This window comes from Heptranchias perlo, unplaced genomic scaffold, assembly GCF_035084215.1.
Source record: "Heptranchias perlo isolate sHepPer1 unplaced genomic scaffold, sHepPer1.hap1 HAP1_SCAFFOLD_50, whole genome shotgun sequence".
NCBI classification, from domain to species: Eukaryota; Metazoa; Chordata; class Chondrichthyes; order Hexanchiformes; family Hexanchidae; genus Heptranchias; species Heptranchias perlo.
Window position 1 is genome coordinate 6,587,255 of NW_027139516.1, and position 17,236 is coordinate 6,604,490.

Sequence of the window (17,236 nt, forward strand, 5' to 3'; positions counted from 1 at the left end):
AGAAGCTTTGTATGTTGGGGGGACGCTCTCTCTCCGTAGCCAACAAGAACCTAGTGATAAGGTGTGAGGTACTCGCGGTGTTTCTCTATGTGGCCCAGGTCTGGCCCATTCCCCACAGCTCCGTCACCACAGTCATCCGAGCTATCTTCCACTTTGTCTGGTGTTCCACGGTAGAATGTGTCTCCAGGGACACCATGTACAAGCCCCCCAGACAAAGGGGGCAGAAGCGTCCCCAATGCTGCCCTGATCCTGATGGACACCTTTGCGTGTGGCTGCCTCCGGATGTGCGTAGTGCCCCGGTCTGCAAACACCAAGTGTCTCTACGTGCTGAGCTTCTACCTGTCCAATACACTGAGAAAACTGAGCAGAAGCAGGAACGCCACGTCCAGCTGGACCGACCCAGCTCCCCCCCTCCACTCCCCACCTGTCCCAGGTGGAGAAGTTCCTGAGGAGGAATCACTTCGACCACAAGGCCGTCAGACAGTGGTCGACGAGGAACGTTCTGGGGGTCCTGCCGGAAAAGGAGAGGGTGGATCCACTCAGGCAGTTCCCCGACCAGACGGTTGATGCCATTTGGCAGAAAGTCTCGTCGCTGCAACTGACCAACAGGCACCAGGATGTGGCCTGGATGGTGGTGAGTAGGACCTTCCCAGTGCGGTCCTTCCAACACATACGGAATCTCAGCACCACCTCGAGCTGCCTTCAAGGCTGCAATGGGGACGAGACTGTTGTCCGTCTCCTGGTGGACTGGACCTTCACGCAGAATATGTGGAGAGAGATGCGTTGCTATCTGTCCCAGTTCATCTCCAACACCTCGGTAACACAGGACGCTGTGCTCTACGGGCAGTTTCCCAGAAGGCACACCGAGACAGATATCAACTGCTGCTGGAAGACCATCAACTCGGTGAAGGAGGCTCTTTGGTCCGCCCAAAACCTGCTGTTCTTCCAGCTGAAGGAGCTGACCACGACCGTGTTGCCGACTGGCACACTCCAAGGTCCAGGAGAATGTGCTGCAGGACGCACTGAGGCACGGTGCAGCCTATGCAAGGGCTCGATGGGGAAAGGCTACTGTATGAAGCCATCGCACCTTTTATTATACAGAATGTATTGTAAGATTTGTACTGTGTTTTCTATTGAAATAATGGGATCATAGTGTGTGCGATCTGTTTTTGTATTGTATTGAGTTGAAATTGCGACTTTTACACTGAACTGTATGTATCCTTAAATTTTATGAATTAAAGTATATTTTGAAAGTAAAAAGAATTGATGCTCAAAGGCACGCCTTTCAGCAGCGAGAGACCTGTCCGACTGACTGAGAGAAGTCTTTTTTTGCCTGAAAGTTAGTGCGGTTTGACGTGTTGTTGCTCAAAGGCGCTCCCTGCTGGTGAAAAGAGGCAAATGCTCGATTAAATCAGCCGTGTTCAGACAGACACGGAACGCTTTCGGGTTTGAGAAAGGAAAAGCACCAACATTTTAAGCAGTCAGCAGTCTGTAAAGTGAAGAAAGCGGCCTTGAGCTCAATACCGTTTACTCCAAAACCACTATTTTGAGCCGGAATTAAACCAGCGATTTAAGAGTGATTTTTCTTTCAAGATTGAATCTCTACACATTTTCTGCATTACCAGCTGAGCTATCGAAGGGAAGCAGCAAAGGTCTCTCTCTTTGGGAATTGTTCACTGTGCGCCTTTTGACACTCCCCGACTCGTGGAGTCGCGTGGGCATGACCGAGACTGACTCGGTACCTGCTCATACCGCAGCGCTGTGGGAGTGTGAGCTCCCACTTACTCTGCACACCCTGGGACAGTGGAGAAATGGGGAACGTGTCTGACCAAAATTCAGAAAACTGATGGTTCGATTTCGACCTGGATGGATGGTTTTTGCAAACTGCCGATTAGTTAATGACTTTACACCTTGCAAACTGTCCTACATGTTTGTGCTGCCTGGACATCTAGACATCAAGTGCCTTCTTAGCGCAGCAGGCAGCGCGTCAGTCTCATAATCTGAAGGTCCTGAGTTCAATCCTCAGAGAAGGCATAATTAAGCTTTCTTTTTCCATCTTTGCTCAAGACCAAAATCAAGAATTTTTGCTTCCTGCAGCACACCAAAAGATTTGCTGCCCATTGACCTCTCTGTACCATAGCACGCAGCACCTCACGAAGGGGATAATCTCCGAAAGCTTGTGATTTTAAAATCAAATTGTTGGACTATAACCTGGTGTTGTAAGATTCCTTACATTGGAAAGTTGAAAGAGCGACCTTGAGTTAATTGCTGCTTCTTCCAAAAGTACACTCGCTCCTTCAAGCCGGAATTGAAACATCGATCGAAGGATAACTTTATTTTGAGTTTAATTAACTGTTATTTTCCGCTCTACCAGCTGAGCTATCGAAGGGAAGCAGCAAAGGTCCCTCTCTGTAGTGATTGCTCACCGTACGCCTTTTGACACTCCCGGACTCGTGGAGTCGTGTGGGCATGACCGAGACTTGCTCGGTACCTGCTCATCCCGCAGTGCTGTGGGACTGTGATCTGTAACTTACTCTGCACACCCTGGGCCAGTCAAGCAATAAATAACGTGTCTGACGACACATCAGAAGATTGTAGGTTTGACTCCAACTTGGCTGGATGGTTTTTGCAAACGGCCCATTACTTGATGACTTTAGATACCTTGCAAACTGTCCTACTTGGAAGTGTTGCCTGCCGGTTTCCGGCATAAGTGCGTTCTTAACACAGCAAGTAGTGCATCAGTCTCACTAACCTTGAATAATTCTGAGTTCAATCCTCAGAAAAGATATCGGGACCTATGAAGCATCTTTGTATCTCTCATCTTTCCATCTTGGCTGAGCACCAAAATGAAGAACTCTTGCTCACTGCAGCAAACCAAAAGATTTGCTGCCCCTTGACTTCTCTGCATCGAAGCTTAGGATTTACGTTGGTTATAGCCTCGCTGACAAATGACAACCATTTTAGTTTCTGGACAACTGCCCCCAGATAAAGGGTGATAGGAGAATACAGGTATCGACGTTACTACCTCGTACATGCGAAGCGAGGGCTCTACCATTTGAGTTAACCCCCGTTGCTAGTAATCAATTGCCCTTCACAGCAGCCGCTTCACACTCGCCTCCATGCAGCGCCACGAATGGTGGAAAAATCTTTAATTGGCCCCCTCCCTGAATATATTCAGTGCTTTGCTCCAATCGGCGGTATCGAGCATCAGCAAGTGAGCAAAAGCAGAACGGGAAGCCACAGTAATCGTGAATGATGCTGAGAAGAGCCCGAGCCTGTGGAAGGTTGAAGAAGTCAAAGGAAGGAACAGCTGCCCCGAGCTTGAGGGAACAGCGGGAGCCCTCTCTGACTGAGAGAATACTTTTTTGTCTGAAAGTGGTTTGGAGTGTTGTTACACAAAGGCACTCCCTGCTGGTGAACAGAGGCAAATGCTCGAGCAAAACAGTCATGTTCGGACAGACACGGAAAGCTTTAAGGTTTGAGGAAGGAAAAGCGCCAACATTTTAAGCAGTCTGTAAAATTAAGAAAGCGGCTTTGAGCTCAATACCGCTTACTCCAAAAGCATGTTCGCTACTTTGAGCCGGAAGTAGACCAGCGATTTAACTTTCAAGTTTTAATCTCTCCAAATTTTCCGCACTACCAGCTGAGCTATCGAAGGGATGGAGCAAAGGTCCCTCTCTTTGATGATTGTTCACTGTGCGCCTTCTTACACTCCCGGACTCGTAGAGCCGCGTGTGCATGACCGAGACTGACTCGGTTCCTGCTCATACCGCAGCGCTGTGGGAGTTTGAGCTCCTACTTGCTTTCTACAACCTGGGCCAGTGGAGCAGTGGGTAACGTGTCTGACCAGAATTCAGAAGATTGTAGGTTTGATTACTACCTGGATGGATGGTTTTTGCAAACTGCCGATTAGTTTATGACTTTACACCTTGCAAACTGTCCTACTTGGTAGTGCTGCCTGACAAGTGACATGTTAAGTGCCTTCTTAGCGCAGCGGGCAGCGCGTCAATCTCATCATCTGAAGATCCTCAGAGAAGGCATAATAAAGATTTTTTTTACCATCTCTCACCTCATCTTTGCTCAAGACTAAACTCAAAAATTTTTGCTTCCTGCAGCACACCAAAAGATTTGCTGCCCCTTGACCTCTCTGTACCGTAGAACGCAGTGAAATTTAAGAAATACATGGACCATGGGCTTGCTAAAAACTGACGCCACATTTATTTCTGGACAATTGACGCAAGTCAAAAGGTGAGTGGAGAATGCAAGAATCGATCCTGCTATCTCTCACATGCTCAGCGAGCACTCGGCCAGAATCATAGAAAGATTACAGCACGGAAGGAGGCCATTCGACCCATCGAGTCCACCCATTCAAGAGCAATCCAGCTCGTCCCACTCCCCCGCCCCATCCCTTCCAATGTTTTCCTTTCCATGATTGAATCACCCCCTCGGGCGGTGCATTCCAGATCCTAAACACTCGCCTTAAATCTATGTCCTCTGGTCCTTCACCCTTCCGCCAATGGGAACGGTTTCTCTCTATCTACTCTGATTGGGCCATTCGTGATTTTGAAGATATCTATCAAATCTGCTCGCATCCGTTTCTGTTCCAAGGAGAACAACCTCAGCTTCTCCAGTCTACCCACGTAACTAAAGTCCCTCACGCCTGGAATAATTCTCATAAATCTCTTCTGGACCGACTCCAAGACCTTCACATCTTTCCTAAAGTGCGGTGCCCAGAACTGGACACAATTCTGCAGTTGTGGTCGAGCCAGTGTTTTATAAAGGTTCATCATGACTTCCATACTTTTGTAGTCTATCCATAAAGCCCAGGATCCCCTATGCTTTTTAACCGCTTTCTCAACCTGCCCTGTCACCTTCAACGATTTGTTCACATATACACCCAGATCTCTATTTTCCTGTACCCCTTTTAGAGTTGTGCCCTCTGGTTTACGTTGCCTCCCCTGTTATTTCTGCCGAAATGCATCACTTTGCAATTTTCTGCGTTAATTTTCATCTGCCACATGTCCGCCCATACCGCCAGCCTGTCTATATTCTCTTGAGGTCTATCACTATCCTCCTCACTGTTCACGAAGCTTCCATGTTTTGCGTCATCTGCAAATTTTGATATTGTGCCCTGTACATCCAAGTCCAAATCATTAATATATATCATGAAAAGCAGTGGTCCCAGCACTGACGGCTGTGGAACACCACTGTACCTCTCATTCCCGTCCGAAAAACAACCGTTCACCACTACTCTCTGTTTCCTGTGCTTTAGCCAATTCTGTATCTATGTTTCTACTGCCCCTTTATTCCATATTTGAGGTTGTTCCTTGTAAATTGCCCTTCACAGTAGCTGCTTCGCACTCGCCTCCAGGCAGCTCCACAACCGGACTTGGGTTGGCCCCCTCCTTGAATACATCAATACTTTGCTCGAATAGGCGCTATCGAGCATTAGCAAGTGAGCAACAACAGAACGGGAAGCCACAGTAATCGTGAATGATGCTGAGAAGAGCCCGAGCCTGTGGAAGGTTGAAGAAGTTACCGGAAGGAACAACTGCCCTCAGCTTGAGTGAACAGCGGGAGCACTGTCTGTCTGACTGAGAGAAGTCTATTTTGCCTGAAAGCGGTTTGAAATTTTGTCACTCAAAGGCACTCCCTGCTGGTGAACAGAGGCAAATGCTCGTGCAAAACAGCCGTGTTCGGACAGGCATGGAAAGCTTTCAGGTTTGAGAAAGGAAACGCGCCAACATTTTAAACAATAAGATGTCTGTAAAGTTAAGAAAGCGGCCTTGAGCTCAGTACCGCTTACTCCAAAAGCATGTGCGCTACTCCGAGCCGGAATTAAACCAGCGATTTTGCTTTCAAGTTTTAATCTCTACAAGTTTTACCACATTACCTGCTGAGCTATCGAAGGGAAGCAGCAAAGGTCCCTCTCTTTGATGATTGTTCACCGTGAGCCTTCTGACATTCCCGGACTCGTGGAATCGCGTGGGCATGACCGAGACTGACTCGGTACCTGCTCATACTGCAGCGCTGTGAGCGTGTGAGCTCCTCCTTACTCTGCGCGCCCTGGGCCAGTGGAGCAATGGGTAACGTGTCTGACCAGAATTCAGAAGATTATTGATTCGATTACGACCTGGATGGATGGTTTTTGCAAACTGCCGATTAGTTTATGACTTTACACCTTGTAAACTTTCCTACTTGGTCGTGATGCCTGATAAATTTCCCGTTACGTGCCTTCTTAGTGCAGCATGCAGCGCGTCAGTCTCATAATCTGCAGGTCCTGAGTTCAATCTTCAGAGGAAACATCATAAAGGTTTTTGTCCATCTCTCACCTCATCTTTGCTCAAGACCAAAATCAAGAATTTTTGCTTCCCGAGGCACACCAAAAGATTTGCTGCCCCTTGACCTCTCTGTACCGTAGCACGAAGTGAAGTTTAAGAAGTACATGGACCATGGGCTCGCTGTATTTTGGCGACACTTTTGTTTCTGTACATTTGACCCAAGTCAAAAGGTGAGTGGAGAATGCAAGAATCGATCCTGCTATCTCTCACATGCTCAGCGAGCACTCGACCAGAATCAGACAACAATTACAGCACGAAAGGAGGACATTCGACGCAGAGAGTCCACGCTGGATTTATTCAAGAGCAATCCAGCGAGTCCCACTCCCCCGCCCCATCCCCGTAGCCCTTCCATTTTTTTCCTTTCCATGATGACTCATCCCCTCGGGCAGTCCATTCCAGTTCCTAACCACTCGCTGTGTAAAAAAGTTTTTCCTCATGTCACCTTTTGGTTCTTTCACCAATCATCTTAAATCTATGACCTCTGGTCCTTCATCCTTTCGCCAATGGGAACGGTTTCTCTCTATCTATTCTAATTGGGCCTTTCGTGATTTTGAAGGCATCTATCAAATCTGCTCGCAACCGTCTCTTTTCCAAGGAGAGCAACCCCAACTTCTCCAGTCTACCCACGTAACTAAAGTCCCTCACCTCTGGAATACTTCTAGTAAATCTCTTCTGGACCGTCTCCAAGACCTTCACATCTTTCCTAAAGTGCGGTGCCCAGAACTGGACACAATTCTGCAGTTGTGGCCAAACTGGTGTTTTATAAATGTTCATCATGACTTCCATACTTTTGTAGTCTATTTATAATGCCCAGGATCCTGTGTGCTTTTTAACCACTTTCTCAACCTGCCCTGCCACTTTCAATGATTTGTGCACATACACCCCCAAATCTCTCTGTTCCTGTACCGCTTTTAGATTTGTGCCCTCCAATTTATATTGCCTCTCCTCGTTATTCCTACTGAAATGCATCACTTTGCATTTTTCTGCATTAATTTTCATCTGCCGCATGTCCGCCCATGCCACCAACGTGTCTATATCCTCTTGAATTCGATCACCATCTTCCTCTTTGTTTACTATTCTTCCAAGTATTGTGTCATCTGCAAATCTGGAAATTATGCTCTATACACCCAAGTCCAAGTCATTAATGTATATCAAGAAAAGCAATGGTCCCAGGACAAACCCCTGGGGAACACCACTGTATACCTCCCACCTGTCAGAAAACCAACCGTTCACCACTACTCTCTGTTTCCTGTCCCTTAGTCAATTCTGCATACATGTTGCTACGGCCCCCTTTATTCCATATTTGAAGTTGTTTCTTGTAAATTGCCCTTCACAGTAGCTGCTTCGCACTCGCCTCCAAGCAGCTCCACGACCAGCAGAGAAATCTTGCCTTGGGTTGGCCCCCTCCCTGAATACAATCAATACTTTACTCCAATCGGCTGTATCGAACATCAGCAAGTGAGCAACAGCAGAACGGGAATCCCCAGTAATCGTGAATGATGCTGAGAAGAGCCCGAGCCTGCAGAAGGCAGACAAGGTCACCGGAAAGAAACAGGCGCCCGAGCTTGAGGGAACAGCGAGAGCCCTGTCTGTCTGTCTGACGGATAGAAGACTATTTTGCCTGAAAGCGGTTTGAAGTGTTGTTACGCAAAGGCACACCCTGCCGGTGAGCAGAGGCAAATGCTGGAGCAAAACAGCCGTGTTCGGGCAGGCATGGAAAGCTTTCAGGTTTGAGGGAGGAAATGAGGTCTCCTGTGCCTCAGCGCCAACATGTTAAGCCGTCGACTGCCTGTAAAGTAAAGAGAACGGCCTTGAGTTAATTGCTGCTTACTCCAAAAGCACGTTCGCTACTTCAAACCAGCAACCTAAGGATGACTTTGATCTGTTAATTTTACAACAGTTCTCCGCTCCACCAGCTGAGCGATCGAAGGGAAGCAGCAAAGGTCCCATTCTTTGGTATCAAAAGGCGCACAATGAACAATCACCAAAGAGAGCAATCTTTGCTGCTTCCCTTCGATCGCTCAATTGGTAATGCTGAGGACTGCAGTCGAAAACAAAGCAAAGTCATCCTAATGTTGCTGGTTTAATTCTGGCTCCAAGAGACGAGTGTGCTTTTTGTGTAAGCAGCAATTAGCTGAGGCACAGGGGATCATGAGGAAAATGAGTTTCCTTTCTCAGAACTGAAAGCTTTCTGTGTCTGCCCTCGCACGGCTGTTGTTTTGAGCATTTGCCTCTGCTCACCAGCAGGGAGTGCCTTTGAGCAACAACACGTCAAACCGCACTCACGTTCAGGCAAAAATGCCTTCCATCAGTCAGACAGGGCTCTCGCTGCTCCCTCTATCTCGAGGCCGCTGTTCCTTTCCTGTAACCTCGTCTGCCTTCCGCAGGCTCGGGCTCTTCTCAGCATCATTCACGATTACTGTGCCTTCCCGTTCTGCTGTTGCTCATTTGCTGATGCTCGATACCGCCGATTGGAGAACGTATTGAATATATTCAAGGAGGTATCCAATCCAATGCAAGATTTCTCTGCAATTGGAGGCAAGTGTGAAGCGGCTACTATGAAGGGGATTGGCTAAAATTAATTGGGGGATTAACTCAAATGGTCGAGCGCTCGCTTCGTATGTGAGAAATAGCAGGATCGATATCTGCATTGTCCACTTTTTTTTTACCTGAGGGCAATTGTCCAGGAACAAAAATGATGTCAGTTCTCAGTGAGCCCATAACCCACGTAAATCGTGAACTTCAATACAGAGGTCAAGAGGCAGCAAATCTTTTGGTGTGCTGCAATGAGCAAAAGTTCTTGATTTTGGTGTTCAGCAAAGATGGAAAATGATCCACAAATGCTGATGATTTTCTGTGAAGAATGAATTTAGGACCATTCAGGTGAATGAAACCGATGCACTACCTGCTGTATTAAGAATACGCTCACGATGGAAGCCGCCAGTCGGCACGACCAAGTAAGACAGTTTGCAAGCTCTTGAAAGTTAAAAAGTAATGGGCAGTTTGCAAAAGCCATCCAGGCAGATAGGAGTCGATCTTACAATCGTCTGGACACATTTTCCATTGCTCCAGTGTCTGCAGAGTAAGTAGAACCTCACACTCCCACAGTGCTGTGATATGAGCCGGTACCGAGTCAGTCTCGGTCATGCACACGCGACTCCACGAGTCCGGGAGTGTAAGAAGGCGCACAGTGAACAATCACCAAAGAGAGGGACCTTTGCTCCATCCCTTCGATAGCTCAGCTGGTAGTGCGGAAAATTTGGAGAGATTAAAACTTGAAAGTTAAATCGAGTGTCAAAAGGCGCACGGTGAAAAATCACCAAAGAGAGGGATTTTTCGCTGCTTCCCTTCCTTAGCTCAGCTGGTAGAGTATAATTAATTAACATCAAAGCAAAATCATTCTTAGATCACTGTTTCAATTCCAGTTTGAGGGAGCCAGTGCACTTTTGGATTCAGCAGCAATTAGCTCAAGGCCGCTCTTTCAAATTTCCAGGCAGCCGACAGCTCAACATGTTGACACCTCATTTCCTTTCTCAAACCTGAAACCTTTCTGTGCCTGACCCAACACAGCTATTTCGCTCGAGCATTTGTCTCTGCTCACCAGCAGGGAGCGCCTTTGAGCAGCAACCTTTTTAAAATTTCAAAATATACATTAGTTCATAAAATTTAAGGATACACACAGTTCAGCGTAAAAGTCGCAATTACAGTTGAAAACAATACAAAATAGTTCGCACACACTATGATCCCATTAATTCAATGCAAAACACAGTACATATCTTATATTACATTCTGCACAATACAAGATGGGGTGGACATAGTACAAATCTTAATATATATTCTGTACAATAGAAAGGTGGGATGGACATCGTACCTATCTTAATATGCATTCTGTACAATACAAGGTGGGGTGGACTCAGTACATATCTTATATTATATTCTGTACAATACAAGGTGGGGTGGACTCAGTACATATCTTATATTACATTCTGTATAATACAAGGTGGAGTGGACTCAGTACATATCTTATATATATTCTGTACAATACAAGGTGGGGTGGACTCAGTACATATCTTATATTACATTCTGTACAATACAAGGTGGGGTGGACTCAGTACATTCCTTATATTACATTCTGTACAATACAAGGTGGGGTGGACTCAGTACATATCTTATATTACATTCTGTACAGTACAAGGTGGGGTGACTCAGTACGTATCTTATATTACATTCTGTACAATACAAGGTGGGGTGACTCAGGACATATCTTATATTACATTCTTTACAGTACAAGGTGGGTTGGCCTTGAAGTTCAGCAAGTCCGGCATAAATGGATTTGCTGATGCTCAGTATTTTGGTCTGTGAAGACGTCACCGAGCCCTCTTCCTCCTTCAGGCTGCTGATCACCAGAGGTCTCTCTGTGCAGCTTCTGGAAGAAGAAGCGCGAGCAATTCTCGTCCTGCTCCACGGAGCGAACTCTGGACCGAAAGATGACGCTTGAGGCTTCTTTAACTGGACGGGTCACATCACCCCCCTCCCGACCCCGCCGTGAGATGACAGGGTGAGGCCCCTTTTACTGGATAGGTCACACCGTGAGATCACAGTTCATAGAGTGTATTAGGGACTGTTTCTTAGATCAATACGTCGGGAACCAACAAGGGAACAGGCCATTTTGGATCTGGTAATGGGTAACGAAACAGGTTTAATTAATGATCTCAAAGTAAAGGATCCCTTGGGAAGCAGTGATCATAACATGATAGAATTTCACATGCGTTTGAGAGAGGGGATTTTGGGTCTGAAACTATCATATTGAAGTTAAATATGGGCAATTATAAAGGAATGAGGGCGGAATTGACTAAAGTGGACTGGGTAAACAGATTAGATGGTATGATGGTGGATAGGCAGTGGCAAACATTTAAAAATATATTTTATGACTCGCAACAAAAATATATCCCTGTGAAGAGGAAAAATACCACAACAAGGATGAACCAACCATGGCGAACCAAGGAAGTCAAGGATGGTACCAGGTTAAAAGTAAAAGCATACAACATGGCAAAGATTACTGGTAAGACCGAAGACTGTGAAAACTTTAAAAACCAGCAAAGGATGAAGAAAAGAATAATAAAGAGGGAGAAAATAAATCATGTGAGTAAACTAGCAAGAAATATAAAAACTGACAGTAAAAGCTTCGAAAAGAATATAAAAAGGAAAAGGGCAGCTGAAGTAAACATTGGTCCCTTAGAGGATGAGACTGGGGAAATAATAATCGAAACAAGGAAATGGCAGAGGAATTGAACATATATTTTGTATCTGTCTTCACAGTAGAAGACACTAATAATGTACCAATAATAGTAGAAAATCAAGGGGCAAAGGGGAGGGAGGAACTAAAAACAATCACCATCACGAGAGAAAAAGTACAAGGTAAACTAATGGGTCTAAAGGCTGACAAGTCCCCTGGACCTGATGGCTTGCATCCGAGGGTCTTAAAGGAAGTGGCTACAGAGATAATAGATGCTTTGGTTTTAATCTTCCAGAATTCACTAGATTCTGGAAAGGTCCCAGCGGATTGGAAAACCCCAAACCTAACACCCCTATTCAAGAAGGGAGTGAGACAGAGATCAGGTAACTATAGACCAGTTAGCCTAACATCTGTCATTGCGAAAATGCTAGAATCCATTATTAAGGAAGTAGCAGCAGGACATTTGGAGATTCATAATACAATCAAGGAGAGTCAACATGGTTTTATGAAGGGGAAATCGTGTCTGACAAATTTATTAGAGTTACTTTGAGGAAGTAACGGGCAGGGTGGATAAAGGGGAAACAATGGATGCAGTATATTCGGATTTCCAAAAGGCATTCGATAAGGTGCCACATAAAAGATTACTGCGCAAGCTAAGATCTCACGGTATTGGGGGTAATATACTGGCATGGAGAGAGGATTGGATAACTAACAGAAAACAGAGAGTCGGGATAAAAGAATCATTTTCAAAATGGCAATCTGTAATTAGTGTGGTGGCGCAGGGCTCAGTGCTGGAGCCTCACCTATTTACAATATATATCAATGACTTGCATGAAGGAACAGAGTGTCCTGTGGGCAAATTTGCTGATAATACAAAGATAGGTGGAAAAGCATGTTGCGATGAGGGCACAAAGTGTCTGTAAATGGATATTGACAGGTTAAGCGAAAGTGCAAAATTTTGGCAGATGGAATATAATATGGGAAAATGTGAAGTCATCCGCTTTGGGAGGAAAAATAAAAAAGCAAAATATTATTTGAATGGAGAAATACTACAAAATGCTGCGGTACAGAGGGATCTGGGTGTCCTCGTACATGAAACACAAAAAGCCAACAGACAGCTGCAGCAGGTAATCCGGAATGCAAACGGAATATTGGCCTTTAATTCTATTGGGATGGAGTATAAAAACAGGGAAGTCATGCCACAACTGTACATGGTGCTGGTATGACCACACTTGGAGTAATGCGTACAGTTCTGGTGCCCTTATTTAAGGAAGGACATACTTGCATTGGAGGCAGTTCAGAGAAGGTTCACCAGGTTGATTCCAGGGATGGAAGGGTTCTCTTATGAGGAAAGATTGAACAGGTTGGGTCTATACTCATTGGAGTTTAGAAAAATGAGAGGAGATCTTATTGAAACATACAAGATTCTGACGGGACTCGAAAGGGTAGATGCTGAGAGGATGTTGCCCCTCATGGGGGAATCTAAAACTAGGGGGCATAGTCTCAGAATAAGAGGTCGCCCGTTTAAGAAGGAAATGAGGAGGAATTTCTTCTCCCAGAGGGTCGTGAATCTTTTGAATTCTTTACCCCGAAAACCTTTGCAGGCTGAGTCATTGAATACATTCAAGGCTGAGTTAGACAATTTTTTGTTCTGTCAGGGAGTCAAAGGATATGGGGAAAAGGAGGGAAGTGGAGTTGAGGTAAAAATCATATCAGCCATGATCTCATTCAATGGCGGAGCAGGCTCGAGGGCCAGAATGGCCTGCTCCTGCTCCTATCTCTTATGGTCTTAAGGTCGTATGATGAGGTCAAGCAGATTTTTCCCTCGTGTTGGTTCACTCACCACCTGTCGCAGGTCCAGTCTGGCAGCTATGCCCTTCAGGACTCGGCCAGCTCGGTCAGTAGTGGTGCTACTGAGCCACTCTTGGCGATAAGAACATAAGAAATAGGAGCAGGAGTAGGCCAATCGGCCTCTCGAGTCTGCTCCGCCATTCAATAAGATCATGGCTGATCTGATCCTAACCTCAAATATAAATTCATGTCCAATTTCATGCCCACTCCCCGTAACCCCTAATTCCCTTTACTTCTAGGAAACTGTCTATATCTGCTCTAAATATATTTAATGATGTAGCTTCCACAGCTTCCTGGGGCAGCAAATTCCACAGACCTACTACCCTCTGAGTGAAGAAGTTTCTCCTCATCTCTGTTTTGAAAGAGCAGCCCCTTATTCTAAGATTATGTTCCCCGAGTTCTAGTTTCACCGATCCTTGGGAACATCCTTACCGCATCCACCCGATCAAGCCCCTTCACAATTTTATATGTTTCAATAAGATCGCCTCTCATTCTTCTGAACTCCAATGAGTAGAGTCCCAATCTACTCAACCTCTCCTCATATGTCCACCCCTTCATCCCCAACGTGATGGACGTTGAAGTCCCCCACCTAGAGTACATTCTGTGCCCATGCTACTCTCAGACTTTCCTCCAATTGGTGATCAACATGGAGGAGGACTGATTCATCAGCTGATGGAGGGCGGTAGGTGGTAATCACAGGAGATTGCCTTGCCCATGTTCTGACCTGATAACAAGAGCCTTCTTGTGGTCCCAAGTCAATGTTAACTATTTCCAGGGCCATTCTCCACTGACTCTATACAGCTGCACTGCCAGCCCTGGTGAGTCTGACCTGCCGGTGGGACAGGACATAACTGTGAATCAATGATCACAGTTTCAATGTCAGGAACTCACTGTCTGAATCAATGATCACAGTGCTGGGTCACCCACTCACTGTGTGAATCAATGATCACAGTGCTGCGTCACCCACCCACTGTGTGAATCAATGATCACAGTGCTGGGTCACCCACTCACTGTGTGAATCAATGATCACAGTGCTGGGTCACCCACCCTCTGTGTGAATCAGTGATCATAGAGCTGGGTCACCCACTCACTGTGTGAATCAATGATGATGTGGAGATGCCGGTGATGGACTGGGGTTGACAATTGTAAACAATTTTACAACACCAAGTTATAGTCCAGCAATTTTATTTTAAATTCACAAGCTTTCAGAGATTTTCTCCTTCCTCAGGCAAATGTTTCAAGAGCTCCTTGAAGCCTACGCATTTATACATATAGAACAATACATGGTGTTTACAGACTGCCCCTGCAACTGCCCGTTGCCAAGGCAATCACCGTGTTCAGACAGAGAGGTGTCACCTGCAGAACCCCCGAATACACATTCAACAAAAAAACAAACAGGGAAAAAAAACAGAGAAAAAAAACACAGAGAGAGGCAGAAACATCCGGAAGGCAGAGAGAGCCAGCAAATGACCCATTATATTAAAAACAGATAACATTTATTCGCTGGTGGGGTAACGTGTAGCGTGACATGAACCCAAGATCCCGGTTGAGGCCGTCCTCATGGGTGCGGAACTTGGCTATCAATTTCTGCTCGACGCTTTTGCGTTGTCGTGTGTCTCGAAGGCCGCCTTGGAGTACGCTTACCCGAAGGTCGGTGGATGAATGTCCATGACTGCTGAAGTGTTCCCCGACTGGGAGGGAACCCTCCTGTTTGGCGATTGTTGCGCGGTGTCCGTTCATCCGTTGTCGCAGCGTCTGCATGGTCTCGTCAATGTACCATGCTCTGGGGCATCCTTTCCTGCAACGTATGAGGTAGACAACGTTGGCCGAGTCACAGGAGTATGAACCATGCACCTGGTGGGTGGTGTCCTCTCGTGTGATGTTGGTATCTGTGTCGATGATCTGGCATGTCTTGCAGAGGTTACCGTGGCAGGGTTGTGTGGCGTCGTGGACGCTGTTCTCTTGAAAGCTAGGTAGTTTGCTGCGAACGATGGTCTGTTTGAGGTTGGGTGGCTGTTTAAAGGCGAGTAGTGGAGGTGTGGGGATGGCCATAGCGAGGTGTTTGTCCTCATTGATGACATGTTGAAGGCTGCGGAGAACATGGCGTAGTTTCTCCGCTCCGGGGAAGTACTGGACGACAAATGAATCAATGATCACAGTGCTGGGTCACCCATTCACTGTGTGAATCAATGAGCACAGTTTCTGCATCACCCTCCCACCGTGTGAATCAATGATCACAGTGCTGGGTCACCCACTCATTGTGTGAATCAATGATCTCAGTGCTGGGTCACCCACTCACTGTCTGAATCAATGATCACAGTGCTGTGTCACCCACTCACTGTGTGAATCAATGATCACAGTGCTGGATCACCCACCTACTGCGTGAATCAATGATCACAGTGCTGGGTCACCCACCCGCTGTGTAAATCAATGATCACAGTGCTGGATCACCCACCCACTGTGTGAATCAATTATCACAGTGCTGCGTCACCCACTCACTGTGTGAATCAATGATCACAGTGCTGGGTCATCCACTCACTGTGTGAATCAATAATCACAGTGCTGGGTCACCCACCCACTGTGTGAATCAATGCTCACAGTGCTGGGTCACCCACCCACTGTGTCAATCAATGATCACAATGCTGGGTCACCCACCCACTGTGTGAATCAATGCTCACAGTGCTGGGTCACTCACTCACTGTGTGAATCAATGATCACAGTTTCTGCATCACCCACCAACCGTGTGAATCAATGATCACAGTGCTGGGTCACCCACTCACTGTGTGAATCAATTATCACAGTGCTGGGTCACCCACCCACGGTGTGAATCAATGATCAGAGTGCTGGGTCATCCACCCACTGTGTGAATCAATGATCACAGTGCTGGGTCACCCACCCACTGTGTGCATCATCGGGTCTTGACAGGGTAGATGCTGAGAGATTGTTTCTCCTGGCTGGACAGTTTCGATAGGGGGCATCGTTTCAGGATAATGGATCGGCCATTTAAGACTGAGATGAGGAAGAATTTCTTCACTCAGAGGGTGGTGAATTTTTGGAATTCTCTACTCCAGAGGGCTGTGGATGCTCAGTCGTAGTGTATGTTCAAGGCTAAGATGGATAGACTTTTGGATTTTTTTTTATTCGTTCATGGGATGTGGGCGTCGCTGGCGAGGCCAGCATTTATTGCCCATCCCTAATTGCCCTTGAGAAGGTGGTGGTGAGCCGCCTTCTTGAACCGCTGCAGTCCGTGTGGTGAAGGTTCTCCCACAGTGCTGTTCGGAAGGGAGTTCCAGGATTTTGACCCAGCGACGATGAAGGAACGGCCGATATATTTCCAAGTCGGGATGGTGTTTGACTTGGAGGGGAACGTGCAAGTGGTGTTGTTTTCATGTACCTGCTGCTCTTGTCCTTCTGGATGGAATCAAGGGATATGGGGATCGGGCAGGAAAGTGGAGTTGAAGTTGAAGATCAGCCATGATCTGATTGAAGGGCGGAGCCGTCTCAAGGGGCCGTGTGGCCTACTCCTGCTCCTATTTCTCACATTCTTATGTTCTTATGATCAGGACAGTTGCTGGAAACTGGTATCTACATTATGCAAATTAGTGCCTACTGGGTAATGGTTGTACGACAGAAACGCTCTTTCTTTTTCCCAGAATTATAAATTTACAAAGGGTGAAGCGGAGATTAATTGCATTTTTATTCGATACCCTACCGGGTGCAATGAATGGTCGAAGAATTGGTCCGCGCTCAGCCTATGTTAAAGGGGGCTCGCTGAGGGTGGAGAGCGGTGTTGCGTCATCCTTTCAGT

General features: G+C 46.4%; 1 non-coding gene across 1 annotated transcript; it reads left to right on the forward strand.

Moving 5' to 3' along the window:
* Positions 1-1,961: 1,961 nt before the first annotated feature.
* trnam-cau (transfer RNA methionine (anticodon CAU)) lies at positions 1,962-2,034 on the forward strand. The gene has a single exon. It is a non-coding gene; the product is annotated as a tRNA-Met (tRNA).
* Positions 2,035-17,236: the final 15,202 nt, after the last annotated feature.